This window comes from Ambystoma mexicanum, chromosome 9 (genome assembly GCF_040938575.1).
Source record: "Ambystoma mexicanum isolate Mex_15411 chromosome 9, UKY_AmexF1_1, whole genome shotgun sequence".
Taxonomy (NCBI): Eukaryota; Metazoa; Chordata; class Amphibia; order Caudata; family Ambystomatidae; genus Ambystoma; species Ambystoma mexicanum.
Genome location: NC_090931.1, coordinates 660,855,295 through 660,873,289, shown reverse-complemented (window position 1 = coordinate 660,873,289; position 17,995 = coordinate 660,855,295). Strand labels below are relative to the sequence as shown.

Below are 17,995 nucleotides of genomic sequence, written 5' to 3'. Positions count from 1 at the left end.
ACATTATTTAAGCACCAAGCTTTTTTGTCCTTTTGTGGACGATTACAGCCCCCAAATATGGGGTAAACACCAATGTGCATGTTAGACTCCTGGAGTCAGTAACCGGAACCAGATAGTTGTACTGGTGGTCACTATTTTGAAAATAGTGACTGAATGAGTTGCAGCAATTATGGCTCACAGTGAAACCTGCTTTTTTCTCATTGGAGGCTCACAGAATTGAGTCTCCAGTTGCTGTGAAACCCAGTAGTAAGGCAACTGTACTTGGTTGCCACTGTGTGACGGGTGGAGCCTGGAAATTACTGTGTGATAATTTGCTCCTGTGAACTCTCATAAGACTGTGTAGGTGCCTGAGGTGATTACTGGCTTGGGTTCCCCTGGAATCCACATCCTTCGAGTTCGCCTTGGAGATTGAATGTATGAATGGGATTTATAAAGCGCACGGTAAGCAACTGAGTGCTGTACATCAGGTTGCACCAAGGGTGCAGGGGTAACAGAGGCACTGGGATGGATAGGGATGGCAGTGAGAGCGGGAGTTGCAGAGAGGGAGAATTATGGTTGGGTGGAGCGATTGGCGAGATGTTCTTTGACTAGTAGGGCCCTTCCTTATGTTTAGGATGGAGGGGGGCCAGTCCTAGCTGTGTTGATACCTTGTTCCTGAGACAGGGTGCATAGTAGGAAAAGGCCTGTTTCATTAATCCTGCAGTGCTTTGTTTCCAGTCTGGTGGTGATGTGGCTCCTGGTGGTGCACCAGCTTCCTGGAGGTGGTTCGTTTCACGGCCAAGTAGATTTGTGTTTTGGTTGTGACTGCTTTGTAGGCGATGCAGGCTGTCTTGAGGATGATGCATGCTTGAAGGGGTAGCAGTGCAACTCCTTAAGGATGGTGGTAATGTGCTGTGGGTTTATTTTCTTAGTCCTGTGATGAGGCATGTTGTATGGCTTTTATCAGGGTCATTTTGACATCTGGGACTTCTGCAAGTAGGCGGTTGTAACTGTTCTGTTGGTGATGACTCGGTCTTCAACAGCCTTTCTGATATCCTGGGCCTTTGATGAACAGATTGCATTTGTGGATAAGCTTATATTGGTACCCTGCTGCTTGTTTTTCCTGGCGATGTGTGTTTTGCATGAGAGGTCACAGTGGATTAAGCTGAGAGATGTTTCACTAGGTGAGATTGGAGGCATACATCTTTCGAGCTTCATGCCAATTAGCCAATTCTAGAACTGGGCAGCCTTGGTGGGGTTTCCAAGGAGAATACATGTGGCCATTTTTGAGATGAGCTTCATGTAGGCACTTGACATCCAAACTTGAATGAGAGACTGACAGTGCTTGAGCCCATGGATTTTTTGATGCCATTGATCTTTAGGTAAAGCTGCATTTCATTGGTCTATTGGTGCATCTTGATGTTGGTATAGAAGAGGAGTTCCCTGAGATGTTATGTATTGGCTAAAGATGACCAGGAACAGGATGGCACTCGGCAGGTTACTTGGTGGCACTGGGATTTGTTGAGGCCCATTTGGATGGGTTGATCTCTGTTGGAGACGTAGAAGGCAAACTATTGCAAGACTGTTCAGTTGACGCCTGTGTGCACAGCAAGGATGTTCAGGAGGGCTTTGTGGTTAATGTACTCGGAGGTGTTTGAGAGGTTGAGTAAGTATGGGTCTCCTTTGTCCAGAATGTGTGCAGTGTCATCCGTATCTTGGATGGTGGCAGTCTCTGTGCTGTGTCGTGGTCAGAAACCAGATTGGTAGTTTTGTAGGAGATTATGCTAAGTGATACTTTGATGCAACTGTCTTCTTAATCACTTTTATGAGGAAAGATCAAGGAATGGTAAATGCATGATGAGTGAATATTTGGACCATGTTATCTGGGTATCTTTTTATATTTATTTTATTTATTTATTTATTTTTTGTCTGGTTTATTAAAACCTTACCAAAACATAGATATGACACATACAGCATATATAAAAAGATGAACAAGACAATACAATTTAGAAATGCAGTTCTTAAAACATAAAACCAATAAAATGACATGTACTCTTAAATCCCTGAATTAGTAATTAATAAAGTTAATTAAATTCCACCATAAAATTCATGATAATCAACTACTCAAATCAAATTGATGATCAATTACTAACTCATGCTCTGCACATTTTGAATATGTAACAGCAGTAATGATTAAGGATTTATATATTTCTTTTAACATTCTTTCTCAAAAGAGGGGAGTCTGGAGGGTACCTCCATCATGGACAAACTTACAAAAATATACAACTCAAATATGTGTTAAGTTGGTACATTCCACAAATAAATGCTTAAGAGTCTGCACCTTTTCTAATTTGTCACAGAAAGACATGTCCTAGCCATGGGTCTATCTTGCTTTTGACCCCTATTAGTTCCACGGTTGCAGAAGGTTGGGCCTGAGTCTCATAAATTATCTGGGTTTCTTCATCAGGGGAAGGAACCTTCCACAGTTCGGTGCCTCTGGGAAGATGCTCTGTGTGAGGGATACTTTGATTATGTAGATAAGTGACTTCAGCACTCCACCTGTCGTGACCTTCACAATCATCTTTGTGGGTAGTGGGTTTGAGGTCTACAAGACTGTTGCTTTAATATTTCCATAGTAATTGTCCTGAATATGATCCATCTTGATACATTGCGGGCTGGTATGTGTGGGTCGGCTGTGGTGTGTCTACAGCTGTCAATGAGTTTCCTTATCTTGGTGATGAAGAGGTTGTTGATATTGATCCATTTTTCAGCAGATTGCAGTCTTACAGGTTCTGGCAGAAAATTAATGACAGAGCATCACAACTGGAAAAATGTCTCTGCTCTTGTTGGATGCTTCCTTGCTGTTTGTTGTGTAGTAGTGTGCTTTGGCTATGGTGATGTTTGCTGAACAGGGGGTTCTCAGAGTTATAATATCTTCTAGTAAGTGGGATTTGTGTCAGCACTTTTCTTAGCTGTTTGTGGTGCACTTGCTGTCAACGAGTTCCTATGTGTATGTGTGTGTAAGGTATGGGGGGCTTATGTTTGTTGATTCAAACTTTCAGTGATGCATGGGTGTTGGTGGTCTCATGGTGTGGTTGAGTGCACTGTGCTGGGTGTTGACATTCTATGAGGGGTTGGACGTGGAGGCTCAGGTGATGAGGCTTCCTTCCATAGCATCTATGTGGAAGTTCTGGAAAGTGCATTTGGATTGGTATGTGGTGGTGGTGGAGCAGAATGCACAGGTCTGTGTAGTCTGTCCTGCTGAAAGATACGGGGGAGACATAATGGCTGAAGAGATGGTGAATACCAAGTAGATTGTTACATTTATTGTGGGTTGATTCTGTGAAAAGCTGTTTGATGTCTCTGGTGTCGAGCAGTTTGAGTAGAGTATCTCTGGTTTTCTTGGTGGCGTAACTCCTGGGCAGTTTGAGATCTACAAGGAAGATGTCATTTGTGTTTTTGATAGATGCTATTATGATTAGGTCTTGATTTTGTTGATGGTCGGTAGAACAGGTGGAAATGACATGCCAGTGCGTGGGTGAGCAGGCAGTTGCAAGTGTGGATTTCCAAGGATGCAGGTGTGGTGAGCTTCTGGAGGGTGTATGTCTATAAGGTCATGTGGATGATATCAGTCCAACAGTCTTCCTTTTGCATTACTAATGTTGGATGCTGTAGCACATGGGGATGTGAACCTTCACGATGTGAGTGGAGGTGGGGGTGAGCCATTTCACAAGTTTTAAAAAGTACAAAAGAAAATAGTTGCCATGAAAAAAAAGGAGACTGGAACTTCTTGGAGTGCCTTCTCCCTTTTGATGGTGGCCATTAGGCGCAGACTGGAAGTGGAAGCCGCAGCCTTTAACAGGTAATTAAAGCTTTCGGGTAGGGGTGCTTGGTTGTGATCAGAAGCACGGGGTGGGGAGGAGAGGGGACTAGGAGGTTTATGAGGCACATCAAGAGAGTGAGCAGAGTGGAAAATGGTGTCAGCGTTGGCAGAACAGGGTCTGTAAAGGTGCACAATACAATGAGGTAAAACTCCCCTTTACAGACGCCTCATTGGCTGTAACACCATCTAACGGCATAAAGCGGGTGCCAATAAGATAGTAATAACTTTTGGTACTGCAGCAAATGTCTAGCAGCAAAGCAGTACTGCTCACAGAGCCACAGGCTACCCATTACAGGCCTGTAATCTTTCTGAAGAGTGCGGGATCCCCTCCATTGAGAACAAACATCATTCAAATAACCTGTTCTATGGGATGTATCCCACTCAGGAGGGCCTACAACCATATTTCAATATTTTCCCAATACTTTTATTTACAGGTGTATTAATTTTTACAATAATACAATACAGTTTACACATATTAACTTTTTCACACTTATAAACAGCCCAGAGGCATTGTGCCGCTGTTAAAAGCAGTCTTACTTGGTTACAGAGAAGAAGCAGTGCATACACAGGCAGATACGGCAAAGCACAGGTCCAGTAATCATATCCACTCTAAGAACCTCCCCCAAATTCCTTCATATAGATTGAATTTCTTCCGTTTGCTCAAGATCACTCTCTCCATCAAATACAAATTACATAAGTCATCAATCCAGGCTGACCTGCTTGGAGCAGTAGAATGTTCCCAGTCTCTTAGAATAATTTTGTTTGCAGAAAGGGCCGCTTTAAAAAAAAACAGCACCTTTGAGGGTAACGCAGGTCATCCAAAAGGGTATACTTCCCCAGAATCGCACTGTGAAAGTCAAAATCAAGATCTGGCACCAAAACTCTATGCATAGTCATAGTGACTTCCAGCCAAAATGATCTCACATTTGAGCATTCCCAGATCATGTGATCGAAGGATCCCACGTTGTGGCTGCAACCCCAAGAAGCATCAGAAGCAACAAGCATCAGAAGCAATCAGTCCTCATGCAAATATCTTAACCGAAGTCCAGTACACGTTATTCAGTATTTCGACTTGACAAACTCTCTTCCCTACACTCCAGAGAGGTCAGGGCAACATTTCCACACATTCGTCCCCATCTCCCAGCTGTTACCTCTGTCCACAGGCACTCAGACCAGTCCTTGAGAATTTTTTTCGTTTGAGTGCCTATAAGTCATCAAGAACTTGTACATGCAAAGAGCGAAAGGAGGACAAGTCCCCAACACTTAATGAGAGGCCAATGGCCTTGTCGAGAGTCTTCTGCACCATGTTGTAATATTCTGAAATATCCTCCAGTGACATGCCATTTACAGAGAAACTGCAAGGATTCAGAAATATCAAGTTCTTACTTTTGTCATAGAACAAGTTCTCTAATTTTTCAAAATAAAACAACTCTTGGGAGCTGAATTTCCTCTGTCATTTGCATAAACGACAAAAAGGTATTGTTCCTGAAGATATAAACCTGATTGCACCCAGCTGAGTGCAACTTCATAAAATAAAGTGATACTCGGCCCATGCCTGATGACAAATCGGCTATCCAAGTAACTTTCAAGTATTTTAACTCTTGATTATGTTTTAAAGAACTTATATTATGTTTGGATCTCTAGCTTTATCGCAAGAGTGTTCATAAATGAGGGGTAAGATAACTGAAGATTTTCTTTCCTCAAAGCCTAACTTATTAGGGCTTTGCAGTATTGATTACAGAGCAGTTGGTACAACTGAGATGCCATCTTAGAACAAAACATTTTTTTGTTGTATGCCTACGAAGAGAACCGGTGTCCTGTGTCATAAAAAAGCCTGGTGTACCAGGCACAAAGCATTAAGTGTAACCTTTGAAGGGACACCAGTACAGAGCACAAATGGCAAGAGAAGTATGATTTCTCTGCTTCAGCCTCGGTATGTGTCTGGCAGTGGCAAATTCTGCGTACGAGATATGCTGGAAGTCAAGATAGTCTGTTGGCATAATCCAATTTGACAGGATAAGTGTGACAATTGCTGGCATTTCATTCTATCTGTTAAAAAAGGAAAATTACATCTTAAATGTCTTGTATGATTAAAAGCCTGTTTGAATGCAGAGGAGAACCGACAAGAAAGGAGTAACTTCTTTTCAAATGTACGCAGATGACATACCTCATGAGCTAGTTCTAATGGCCATATCTTTGTCAAAGTTCAGGCTGAGTAGTTTGAGTAGTAGTTGAGGGGCATATGTAATTCTGTGGGATTCTGATTTAAGGGAAGTTATGACTATTGGGGGTGCATTGCAAATGAAGCATATAACAATAATGTGTATTACCAGGTGTTTTGTCTTAATTTGTGGCAGAGGGCATGTGTGGCGTCATTAATCCAAGAAGGCCGACGTTACAATGTATGAATCAGAATTTGATCTATAACTACTTTCAGAGTGATCCTATGCAATATTTTCTAAGGACCTTTTTTGTCCACCATAAAAACTGAATATAGAAGGTCCTTAAAAAAAATTGATATCTCTTATTGTTTAGGAGTTTCTGTTAATGATTTCTAAAATGTTTTCCTTCTATCTTGTTACAGGTTTTGGTAATTGGCAAGAAAATTTGAAAATGATTTAAGAGCAGTTGAAGCGTGAAATTTGATTCCATTTTCCAGTAAAATACATTTTTTTAAAATGTCTTTTTCTACAGATATCGAAAGTCATTTAAAAGTTCCATCATCCTACAAAAAAAAGAAAACAGATAACCGACTTTTCCTTCTGCATGTTATGTCAACAAAGAAAGAAATATCGCCTGGTTAATCCAAAATGTTATGTAAAGGTTTTAGAGTGTGTTAAGAAGGGAGCCGAGTAGAACAATAACGACTACGTGAACATAAGTCTATAGTTAGGTAACTTAACACCTGAAGAACTGAAAAATGAAAAAGCATCATGGCATTCAGAATTCTACAAACAATGTACTCCTAAGGCAAACGTGAATCAATGCAAAAAATTGTATGGAGAGCAGCTGTGTGAGCCAAACCGTCTGTCCTCAGCCATGAAGAAGAGGAAGAAGTAGAACAAAGCTACACGCATCCGTTTGAAAAGAGCAGTAGAACTGTCTTAACAATGACACATTGAGATCCCGGAGACCCTTGCGCAAGGGAAATTTCATATCACAAGCTATGTTGGAACACACATGTATTGAATGTCTTATGACACAAGCCTACACCAAGCAGAAGAAAATGCAGCCAAATTCCCTTTCTTATGAAGCAACAATTGTTGAATGTGTATCTTCAATCAGTGATTTCCTCCTTGAAGGCAACGTAACAACAATGGGGAAATTCAAAAGCTTCAAAGGAAAATTGCAGCCAACAATGGTTTAGAAGGACAGATGAAAACAAGAATGCAAATCAAAAGTTTAATAGAAGAAGATCTTGAATGTACTGGCATTATTTTTAGTAATCCTAAAAGGGTAAATGAACCACAAGAAGTCTCACTGAAAGTAACAGCAAATGTTGCAATATCTCATGCAGAAGAAGAATTTGAGGATATTGAAAAAAATATGAGAACCCTTCTTGAAGCAGCTATGATTTTACAGAGAGCCGTACTAACTTGTGAAAAATTGAAATTCACTGGCAGTTTTGAAGAAGTGAATTTGGCACATGCTCCAAAGGAAGTTGTTCTTTTTAACAAGTGGTGCTGTCAAGGACAGATGGATATGAAGTTATTCAGAAAAGCGGGATACCACTTTAATGAACAGGTTTCATAAATTGTCACAGATGGTTATATGTGAATTGCGAACACCAGGACAAGCTTCCTATGCGAGCTCTTCTACCACACAGCATATCTGCGAAATGCCCTTGCAAGTGGCAGTTGGGCTCACAATGGACACAGCTACACACAGCAAATTCATCATTCAATTTCTCTTTGGCATGGGAGCTTCTATAGCTTCTATAGATTACGCCTGAGTCTTCTGTTTGAGACACAGATAGCCACAGAGGTAATAAAACGCCTGGATGAGTGTGGAGGATCTTACGTTCCCTCAGAGTTGGTAAGAGGAAGATTTGTCTAGTGTGCTGCTGACAACATTTACTTCCTCGAATACTATGTATGGTAATGGAGAACTTTGTATGGTACAGTTATGGTGGTCTATCAGGATAAATAAGAGTCAGATGTCTTAAGCCCAGTTGAAATATGAGGACCATCATCACTTCGATCACTGCAGACGATTCCTTAATCCTATCTGAGGTCATGTCTTGCAAGATTCCCAAAGTTTATAGATCACAGAATCCCATAAGCAGTAGAATTACTGATTATAGCGAGAGGAATAAGGTTATTTTATATTCGAACAGGCTTGAGGACCTACTTTGGATAACGGCTGAAGTTTCGCAATTGAGGGATTTTTCAAGAATGTTTCGATGAAGAGTTGCTGGGTTCACATTGTAATCTTATTGAAGAAACCAAGACTGATAAATGCGAGAGTCAGAACCACTCAATACAGTTCTGTAGGTAGAATTTCCATCTTGTGTGTAATTCTCCCCACTTAGTCCTGCAAAAATCGCTGGGGGACTCACTATTAGTTTTTTCTGACTCTCCTGAGTGAGTGGGAACCTTTTTCCTCATTCACTCATTCTTTCTCTGTGACCCTGGGAACCCTTTTTGGTAAACTTTGATGGAGCCTGCTTTCCTCCATCTTTTTCAGTGTCCTCTTCTATTTTACTATTGCCGCACACAGCATCTTCTGTGCAGTGTTGCTGGGAGCTCCTTGAGCTTCCCTCTTTAGCTTTATTTAATTTCTTTTATGCCAACGTACTGTTACCAGGATAGGGGGATACCTTTTATCCTACCTATGCTTTTCTTTTGTGAAATCAGCCCACCCCACCTTATGAGGAGGGCTGAGGGGATACATAGTATTCCTTTTCTCACTTCTCCTGTAATTTTCTAGATACAGTGGCAAATCAATCTGAGAGGCTAGTGGCAGTGGATATTTTCTACCGACTTTTCGTAGTTTGTACACACAGGCTGTTGTTGCAGCTGCAGTAACTGTCACATCGGTCACTATTGACCTAATATGGTGCCCGTCTTCTCTTTTCACTAGCTCACAATGGCTTGCCCTTTCTTGAGCCTTCTTCTGCTAACCTGAGTGGGGGAGTCTTGCTCACTCCTTTGTCTTCGACAAGCTTCCATTCGGAAGCCTGCCCGTAGGCGCCAGTGTGTCTGGAAGGACACCAAAACTCCTCAGGTCTTTTTCCTCCAGTGCGTCTCCTTGGATTCAGTTCTAATTGGGTGCCTGGCTGTCCCCTTCAGTCATCCACCACCCAATGTTTGGATATTGTACGCATGTTGATTGGCTGGGTGCCTGCATAAAAGGCGGGGTCTTGATGCTGAAGCAGGAGTAGACCACTGGAAAATCCATTCCGAATAAGAAGAAGGAAGAGGACAGCTAGCTCCAGGGAGTGCCAAAGCCAACTGAGTGACCGCTGCTGCTCCAGCCCTATCTTCTGTGCGACAGGCATAGTCCAGAATGGACGACTTCTTCCCTTGGACTGGTGGGCCTAACCAGTCTCAAGACCATCTGCGGTTCGAGCCATCCATGAAGTGCTGCAACCTTCCAGGCTTTCAAAACCTAAATACCCTGGGACCTCTGGCACTGCTACGGTGCATCGCCTCTTTGAGCGTGGTTCCTGCTGAAAACTTGTGGGCATCTTCCTGAAGCTACAGAGACTCCGTCGTGATTATGGAAGTCCCCTCAAAAGAGTTGAGGACTGAGAGAAGGAAGAAAGTCTTCCGGGTGACAACTGTCGCTGCTACAAAGCCTAGGTCGAGCCTCCAAAACTAAGTGCCGCGAAGATCGTCTGCTGGGCATCCCTGTGAACCAATCTGACCATCTGCTCCTGCCAAAGGTTCTTCCTCCCCCCCCCCCCCAAGGCCAGCGACCCGAACCAGAGCTACGGTCTCCCGTGGGGACCTGCAGGTGACATCGCTTTTCTTCAGTATGGAAGGTACTGTCTGTCTCCAGGGTACTTACCTAGGTAGTTGTCTTGCTGTTCGCTTCTCCTCAGTTACATTCGGGTGGACAACCAAACCGTGTTGCTGTAGGCCTAAGAACATCCGTCCTCGAGGCTGAAATCCTTTAGGTGGCCTATCTAGCACCCCCTGAGCCCGTTTGAATCCAATTGGATTAAATACTTGTTACAAACACATTCCTTCTAAAATTTGACAACTTTGTTTGCCTTCCTTTGCTGTGCTGCCCAAGGGTCATTGGTACCCCAGTGTCCCCATCTGACATTTTGAGACACTCATTCCCCATATAGAGATGGGCTTCTAAAGATGAGGCTTTCCTAGAGTTGTTAACCTACCAGTATTGCTAATTCAGTAAATGTTGGTTAATGTATGATTTACTAACCTGAAACTACTCTTGTGCTTACCTGATTACCATCTAAAGGTCTACTGTTTGAAATGAGTATTGCTACAGCAAATATCTAGTGTAAATATCTATCTGTGTGAACTGTTTTTACATACCTGAATTTTTTTGAATTTAACATTGCCTAGCATATATTATAAATAAGAATAGGTTTATGTAACTACTAAATGTTTCCTTGGCTATAAGTGTGCTCATAGGTCTGTGTGCTGAACTATAGCCCTTCTCCCTCCTAGACTAAGCCTGGCTGCTCGTCCATTGCTACCAACTTTTGGGTAGTGTGAAGGCATCATGAAGGAGACACAGACAACTGAATAGAATTTAGGCTATAAACATCTATTAACAAAAAAAAGAGGGTAGGAAAGAGGCCTAACCTGCCCTATGCTAAGGTGGCATTTCCCTACCTAAATAAAACTAATGATAGTCTGTGTCAGGAAGTCCAAAGCAAATGTCATTATGTGTCCAAAACCTATACTTGCCCTCACATCTAATTGTATACAATGTGTAGGAATGTCAGCATGAAATGGGAAGTGTTCAAATAAAAATTCAGAGTTTCTTCCAGCTCTTGGGTAGAAAAGGGTTTCCCTTCCCCAGTGTTCAAACAGTTCACGTTACAAAAGAGGGGTTCCCTTCCCTAAGCTTTCAAGTCTATAAATGTTCCAAAATAAAACAATTGCTTAGGATAATCAATGTTCCAAAAAACACATGCTTCCCAGCTCTTCAGGTTTGGTTACCTTTCACCAATTTATAAAGTTCAGTTCCTCGATTTCAGTTCACATATGTTTTCATTTATTAAGTCACAAATGGCTCTTCCTTCTTGGGTGGGTGTATTTGGTCTAGGTGCAGTTGTCAGACCACATGGCCCACCCGTAACAGGTCCGACACACCTTACTTGTATCTGTTTCATAGTAATCTTGCCACAGTTTCAGCTTTACAGTGAGGCTTGACTTATCTTTTCAGGTGCCCTTGAAGCTTTAATATCGCTTGTTTTGTCACCATTCACTTGCTTAGTAGCTTTCACTTGCAAAGACCCAGATAGGCTTCCCAGTGCACCCTCCTGCTAGGAAACTCAGTCACAGTTCTTTTGCATAAACCCTCATAGGTTTCCCAGTACTCTCTCCTGCTAGGAAACTCAATCACTGTTTCAGGTCTCTTGACCAAAGCATCTGGCACCCTTTTCCAGGTTTCTCTTACATACAGGTGTTCTCTTCTCAACCATTCGTTGCTTTCAATAATGCTTAATGATATTTGTTTGACTCTGGGTAATGCTTGATTCTTCGCAAGGCTTACTGGACTCTTGGCAATGCATGCTTGCTTGACTCTTGGCAATGCATGCTTGCTTGACTCTTGGCAACGCATGCTTGCTTGACTCTTGGCAATGCTTGCTTGACTCTTGGCAATGCTTGTTTGCCGCTTGACAATCTTCATCTCGACCATTCATTACTTTCATTAATACTTGATGACATCTATTTGACTCTTAGCACGACTTACGTTCACTTATGCTTGTTTGGCTTTGTGTGTTATGTGAGAAACCTGAAGGTGTCTCACTCACTAGTCCCCGGGGATCTGTCATCCAGGTGGCCGGGACACAGCCATCGCTATTGGATCCAGTTCCTAGGGGTGGACCAGTGAGGGAGGATCACCTGGATGGGGGGCCCCCGAGGAGTGGAAGTGGGACACCAACGGGTGAGAAGCGCTATCCCCCTTCTTATAACACATTTTCCCCATCCTACCCCGTAGGATACGCTATCACTCTAACCCCCACCCATTTCCGACACAAACACCTTAGCACACCACGAAAGATGACAGACAAACACCAAAGCCATTTACCTGACCTGTCCCAACACCAGGGTCAGGCAAAGTCCGGCAATTGACCAGAATTGCACACAGGTGACGGCCCTATCCCTTCCCCAAACGGATAAAAGGTGGAGCATGAGAGCACAATACGAGCAAGGCAGACCGCACGACGAGAGAGCTAACTAAGCATGGAAGTTTAAGAGGAGGAGAAAGACCGCGTGAATCGAGAGGGTGTCAAGGAGAGAAGCGACCTTACCCTCTCCGACCAAGGCCTGTGAAACCTCCCCAGAAGTAATCGTAAGACCACAAACAATAGCCAGCGTGTGTTACAGCAGATGTCAACGGTACACAGGTTCCTCCTCTGCTGACAACCAAGCCAGGGAGAGGCGCTTGTCCCCATGGTACCGGCCTTCACTCCAGAGACAAGAAAAGCTAAGTGGTTCATCACATCCGGTGAGTCGAGGAGAGAGCTGATAAGAAACCGAACAATGTTGAATGCAAGTAGCAAGCAGCTGATTTAAAGAAAGTACAAAGAACTGTTGATACGCAAAGGGAAAGCCAGCATATAAAAGTCAAGCACAATGTGGGTGTTTATTTGGGAATCTCTGGTCGATTACCCTGTTGTTGAGCTACCTTAACCAGAAGGCCTTGGGAGAAAGGCAAGAAGGGGGTCAAAGCGGTCATATATGGGTCTAGTAAAATCTTCTGTACAGTCGAAAGCCTTTGACCGACAGATGATTGTGAATCTAAGGGAAGCGAATCCTGCATCGTAAAGTTGGCAGATTGAACCTGACAAAGCGATGACGATAAAAGGGGGGGGGAGTCTGAAGTCCCAATAAATAGTGTGTTGACAAGCATGAGCCCGGCAGATGGATGCCCACAGTGAATCAAATAGATGTCGCAAAAAAAAAATACATTGCGTGTCATGATGCCTACCCCCGGGCATCTGGACCAAGCCCATCAGCCCTGGAAGCAGGCATCCAGACATTTATTAAAACCTCAGAAGCCCCGGCTAGGGGCTATCTGGGTTCAGTCCTGGCGCCTTAGGCGCCAGGCTCATAGTCATCACTTACCTCAGGCAGACCATGCTGCAAATGCATCCAGGCCATTTGTGAGGCCTGGAAGGGATTATTTTTCTACAGGGACTATTTTTTTACTCGGGTGTGGTTCTAGGGACTTCTTACCTGGGACTACTTTTGAGGCTATTTAAACCACGCCCGACCAGCAACACACGCTTCGTGTTATTCTGCATTCTGCAGCGTAACGCTCACCGTGCCTGCAAGCCGGCATCCAGTCTTCTGCCACGCCTGCCTCGAATCCGGAGCTCCTAGAAAAAGAGGAAAGAAGGGAAAAAGGTTAGATCACGGACATTATTTTAATTCCTTACCTGATTCAGGATCTTGCACGACTCCAAGCCTGAAAGGACATTACTTCAGCACGCATCGCATCGCCAGCTGCAGCGCCGCGCCATACTCACCAGTCCACAGCATCTTTCGACTCGGCGCTGCCTCCGTCATTTTCTTCAGCGAACTCCAATACCTGGGGGAAAACAAAGGAATAACAAGGTGAGCCTAGAGAGCTGACAAAGACAATCACTTTTACCACAAGGCTTACCTGATTTACCACCGGAGGCATTACCCTTCAATACGCCACATCTTCTTATGCCACATCTATAAAGGGAGGAAAAAACAACAAGTTAAACTCGCGCAACTTTACCGGATAGTGTTGGGTAATACATACTCTTACCTGAACGCCATCAGCAGCCTCCAGACAATATTTTTTTGCTGCAAATCAACAAGGGGATGCAAGAGTGAACATCGGACATATTGAACTCTTTGAACTTAGTAAACCCCGGAGCGAATATTCCTCCAGAACTGCAGTACCCCAAACCAGTGAAGTAACTGGTATCAACGCGCCCCTGCATGCCACGCAGGATGGGGAGCTCATCATTTAAAAACATAAGGTGAGGATACTAATTGGGAATATCGGAGGTGACTAGTGGGGAGAGCGAGAACATTGGGGAGGGACCATCACTCAAATCCACGGGGCTAAATCCCTTTCTCCACTTGCAGGAGAATACTTCTACGCGTCAAGCAGATGAGATTAGGCGGGCCAATCCAGACTGTCATCTCTGCACTACGCTTCACGTTGGTGGAGACCGCAGCTGTCTGGGTCCGATCGACGCCCCTGTGGGAACCAGTTCAGCGTAACATTGTGTTGAAAGCCATAGTGAACCCAGCGGTGGGAGGCTAAGAATTGAGAAGGGTCTGAGCCTGGAAGAGGGGGACCAAGGGTTAAGAATTATCATCCAAAGACCAGTAGAGCAGAACTTTGGACTTTTTCTTAACCTTTTGTTTAATCTTTTGGAGCCCCTCAAACCCTCATAAGTGAGAAGCTTGAATACCGAAGGACCTGATATTGCTAGGAACTTTCTAGGCATCTGCACTTGGAAGATGGGCATCCAGGGGTGAAAATGCACCACCCAACTTGCAAGCAGAAAGGAGCTTTGTTTATTATTTTGTTGAAGACATCAGGTCCTCGAAGCCAAGAGACTTTTTGTAGAAAAGAGTTTTACCCACCGAAGCCCCTGATAAGCTGAGACCGTAACTGTTAGCTTGTCCTGGGGAAGCTAGAGCGTGTGCTGTGCTCAGGAGTCTCTCCTTGTCCCATGCTCAAAATGTGGGCAAGGGAGACCCAGACTACCGCATTCTGACTTATTTGTGAACACTTCTTTCTTTCCTGTGAACCCTATCCCACACCCTTAGTTTGTATTATATTTAGCGTAAGGATTGGCAATAGGTTTTTCTTAGTATATGCCCTTTTATTTGACAAGACGCCACTAGGACTGCCTTATTATTTGATCGTCATAGCCTGCTCCGATCTTAGATTCAGGCTTAGATTAGGTGTTTTTTCCAACTCGCACATACAGTTTAATAAACGCCCTTGAACTTTGATCACTTGTGTCCGTCTTTACTGTTGCCACCATGAGTTCCTTACAGTTAGCATTGCTTTTCATGTCAGTTCATAACCAATTCACTTCACTGGTATCAACGTTTCTTCTGGTTTAATCACAGTTCATTCATTCACTGTAGTATTCTGAATTTTCCCTGATTTAAGCAAGGGAGTTCACATAAATGCAGTCTTTTTCTTTAATCAGCATGTCAGACATGGCAAATTTCCCACTGAAAACCGTGTTGGTATGCCCCGGGGCTCGCAGCACTCCAGGGCAGACTCCCTGGTTTTGGTTAGCGTGTCTGATGTATGGCGTGGGGCTACAGCACTGGTTGTGTTTCTGGTAAGTGTTCCCTGTCCTGCCAGTCCTCCTGCGGTGTTGTGGACAGCTTCTCTCACCTGCCGGTATAGCCAATGCACCTCACTGCCTCTGTGACTTCGCCAGCCCCTTCTGCTGCGGTTCGTTCGGCGGTGCTCCTTCAGTTCTCACATGGCCTCTCCAGATGTCTTTCCGGTTCAGGGTGAAGCACTAGCTTTCCTCTCCAGAGCTTTCTCGTGCTGGACTGCTTTCCACCTTGCTTCCTGCTGCACTTGCTCTGCATCCCTCTCTGGTTTCCCTGGACTTCTCTGGGTTTCGCTTCCAAACTGCTGCGCTCTCGTTCACATCTCTCCGCTTCTTCCAATACTGGCCTCTAAATATACCAGTACTGGCCTTTTAAATATACCACCAACTTCATTAGGTTGTCAGCAACTAGACTGTGCAGGGTTAGTTCTGTAGTCTGTCATCAGTCTTTGAAAGGATGTGTGGCTCTGGTGTGTGTCTTCCTCGTCCCAGTACCTGACTGGTGTTTACTGGGGGATGTTTTTTGTAAAAGATAGTGCAGGAACTGGTAATATCCTACAAAGGCCTGGGGGGGGTGTTAGATTCATTAGAAAAGGGAAATTGGGGAGTTTGTGTCGCACAGAAGGGTGCCTCATCCCCCATGTCTCCTCCACCCAAGTGAACCTCCCTCGCATATCCACCCCAAGGGTGGGATCCGATAGTGGATGCCTGGCCACCTGGCAGGAGGGTATATTGGGGAGAGAAGTGAGGAGGCCCTCCGGTTCCTCACAGTAGTTCAGGCCAAACCTAAGAGTTGGAGCCCGGTACTCTATAGTCCTACCATTGATGGACTTTACTAAAACTCCCTAACAAGTTCTGACTTGATCCGCTTACAATTCCATTATAAGTGATAGATGCCAGCCCAACAAGTACACAAACAGCTCACATTCATGCAGAAGATATGGAAAAAAGCGTCTGTTGTCACCCCAGAATAAAAAACAGTTCTAACATTCGGATCTTGGTCTTTACAAGACTCGTCAAATAACTGGATGCTTTACCAGGTGAGCTACATCTAATAATGGCAGTGCTTTGAGCTATTGGTTCTTTCTTGGGTGGTGCAATCATTGAGGCCACCTTAACTGTACTTTATGATGCAAATGTTGTGCCGAAGATTCTATCGGGGAAGTGCATAAGTAGAGCAGTTGAAGCACACACATCGCTAAGGCTTGCCCTTTTCAAATGCTTAATCGATTCATTCTACATGTTGAAATCAACATGCTATTTGTAGAAAAGGATGGAACCTGAGCTTAAGTTACTCCAAAGTTTACAAGTGGATGATTCCCAGATACAAAATCAGTCCATAATTAAGTTGTGACCGTTCTGACAAATTTGAATGTGAAGGCCAAAATGGAAGCATTTGAGGCTAAAGAATCTCAAGAAGAACCAACACTCAGAGTTGCTCTTCAGTACATTCATATGGTGGATTCAATGCTTTTATTTATCAGATCCGTGCGAATTGGGATTTACACCTTGCATCATTTGAAGAGTTGTACTTTTTCGCCCTAGATTTGATAAACTATGCAAGTACGATAGCATGGTACTTCGCAGAAATGAAACCGTTCGAAAGCAAACACCCGGACCTGTGGAGTGAGTTTCAGAAAGGCAATGGGTTTTAAGCAAGACAAAAGTACTCTTTTATGCGTTAGGTTCGGATGAAGCTCTGGAACATCAAAACGGGGCAATGAGAGTACTTTGTGTGGTTAATTTTACTCAAAGGAAAAAGGCTCTACCACGATAAGTTTGAGCCTCTCCTGAGCTGTCAAGTCTGTTTACAGAAGCAAATTAAATTGTAGTAATCACAGATTCCAAACGGTCAAAACATCATCACCTAACAGCATCCAAAGCAACACGCCAAAAGGAAGATGTTCAACAGATCTACAACTCAATCATAACATTTACTAATTCTGTGAACACATCAAGAATGACAGAAAAAGATAGCCAAATGTACAAGTGCTTTAAAGAAGACTGGATTGAATTAGACAGTTGTAGCATGTGGTCACCAAAGAAGCAAGAGAACCTTCAGCTGTGTAAAAATGCATGCAATGTTGTTAAGACAAAAAGTAGCAGGCACCATAGTGAAGTTAAGGTAGATAGTTCTCTGTTCACACGTTTGCTGCTTGCTTCACGAATTCGAACTGACATTGATCTTCAGGAATTCTTCAGTAATTATGAATTCTCTGCAATGCCTCTTTCAATGTTCAACTTAGATGGTACAATGATTTTAGCCACAAACAAAAGCAAGCTGGTGAAGATACTGGAAGAGGAACCAACATACATAGGTTTCTAACAACATGACAGAGGTCTCTTCATTTGTTACTGAGGACAGACAGTCTGTGCCAGAGCAAACCTATACAGCAGCTGCCCTTGACGGAATGGCAGAATTGCAAGCACTGCAGAAACCGTCATGTGTGAAGTCCTGCCGTGACCTTGCAATTGAATTCAACAAGATAATAGAACCTTATCTGTTCATTTATGATGAAACTCATTTAGTATTTGGTGCCTACCTAGAAAATTCATTCAAACACTACATGCAAAGGAAAGGAGCAGGAACAGCAACACCTGTTGAGTACAAAATCACAAATTGTACAAATATTGAA

General features: G+C 43.6%; 1 protein-coding gene across 2 annotated transcripts in view; it reads left to right on the top strand.

Moving 5' to 3' along the window:
* ORC2 (origin recognition complex subunit 2) overlaps positions 1-17,995 on the top strand; it is a 369,154-nt gene that overhangs the window by 26,689 nt on the left and 324,470 nt on the right. The window lies entirely within an intron of this gene.